Source organism: Urocitellus parryii, chromosome 1 (genome assembly GCF_045843805.1).
Source record: "Urocitellus parryii isolate mUroPar1 chromosome 1, mUroPar1.hap1, whole genome shotgun sequence".
NCBI lineage: Eukaryota > Metazoa > Chordata > Mammalia > Rodentia > Sciuridae > Urocitellus > Urocitellus parryii.
In genome coordinates, this window is record NC_135531.1 from 102,233,831 (window position 1) to 102,235,969 (window position 2,139).

Below are 2,139 nucleotides of genomic sequence, written 5' to 3' on the forward strand. Positions count from 1 at the left end.
GTTCTGAATAAAATGTATTTGTTTTAAATAAACTGCACATTATTTTATTAACTTGATCTTAACAAAATGTTTGTTTTAAATAAACTGCACTCTATGTTACTATCTTGTCTGAATAAAATGTATTTGTTTTAAATAAACTGCATGCTATTTTATTATCTTATTCCGAATAAAATATATTTGTTTTAAATAGACTGCATGCTATTTTGTTATCTTGTTTGAAGGATAAAAACAACAAGAAATGTTGGCAAGGATGTGAGGGGAAAGGCACACTCATACATTGCTGGTGGAACTGCAAATTGGTGCAACCATTATGGAATGCAGCACAGAGATTTCTCAGAAAACTTGGAATGAAACCGCATTTGACTCAGCTATACCACTCCTCGGTTTATACCCAAATGACTTAAAATCAGCATGCTACAGTGATACAGCCACATTAATATTTATAGCAGCTCAATTCACAATAGCCAAACCATAGACCCAAACTTGATGCCCTTCAACAGATGAATGGATAAAGAAAATGTGGTATATATACACGATGGAATATTACTCAGCCTTAAAGAAGAATTAAATTATGGCATTTGCCGGTAAATGGATGGAGCTGGAGAATATCATGCAAAGAGAAATAAGCCAATCCCCCAAAAAACAAAGGAAGCGTGTTTTCTCTGATATGCAAATGCTAATTCACAATAAGGGTTGGGGATAGGAAAAAATAGAGGTACTCTGGATTAGATAAAGGGGAGTGAAGGGAGGGTAGGGGGTATGAGGGTAGGAAAGATAGTAGAATAACTCAGACAATATTACCCTGTGTACATATATGATTACACGACCATTCTACAGTGGAATTCTACATCATGTTCAACCAGACGAATGAGAAGTTATAATCCATTTATGTATGATGTATCAAAATGCATTCTACTGTTATGTTTTAATTAATTAGAACAAACTTTAAAAAAAACACTCAAATAAATAAATAGGAGCTAATGGCACCTATAAGAAGGAGTGTGCTGTGGTCATATTTGTGTTTTAGACTCAATAGTGTAGACATAATAGGAGGAAAATGAGCTTGGAAGAGTTTTGCAGTTTATTGATGTTATTTGAGGCAGCCCTGAAATGGGGTATATGTCATTAGATTGAGAAGAGGTAAGGATTAGATTTAGCACTTAAATGGGAATCAGAGTTTATTATATGACTAAAGTTTTGAAACCGTTTTCTTGAGTTATTACAATGTCAATTTTTTCACTCTCAACTTAAACCGGGGTTATATATTCTTTACTTTTTATTTTTTTTATTTTTATGTAGAAAAAATAAGGAAACAAACACTAGCACACAAACTTAATAACCAAATAAACCCTATTATTCACACAGACAGGGCCATGGCTCGGGTGTAGTTGGAGTATATTCCCCAAAGTTTCATGTGCTAGGCATTGCATCTTCAGTGTGTAAGGTTGAGAGGCAGTGGGAGCTTAAAGAGGCAGAAATTGACCCCTCTCTGTAGTCTGACTTCCTGTCTCGTTATACAACCTCCGTATTTCTCACATGTTCTCCCATCATGATGCCGTCTGCTATGAGGTGATGTAGCTAGTTGTGTTCTCACCAGAACGAGCATTTGGGCTTTCAGCTTCCAAAACTGTGATCTAAGTAACACCCATTTTCCTTATAATTGCCCAGCCTCAGGTAATTTTTTGTAGTAATAGAAAACAAATTAATAGAGAGAGTAAAGGTAGCATCCACCCCTCATCCAGTTTCCCTTTTTGTGGTTTTAAGTTATTCAGTTATTCAGAGTACAATAATATTAAATGAAAAATGTATGAAATAAACAATCTGTATGTTTTAAGTTGCAAACTATTCTAAGTAGAATGATAAAATCTCTCACTGATCTGCTCCAGCTCAACTAGGACATGAATCATCCCTTTATCCAGAATATCCATTCTGTATACACTACCCTCCCATTAGTCACTTATTAGGTTGTTATTACTCACTCCATGTTATCTGATGGGCTATCTTAGTATTTCAGTGCTTGTATTCAAGTAACCCTTACTCAAGAGCCTGGTGCAACATCACAATGTCTAGATCATTCACTTCATCTCATCTCATCATATCAGCATTATATCATCTCACACCATCACAAGAAAAAGAGTG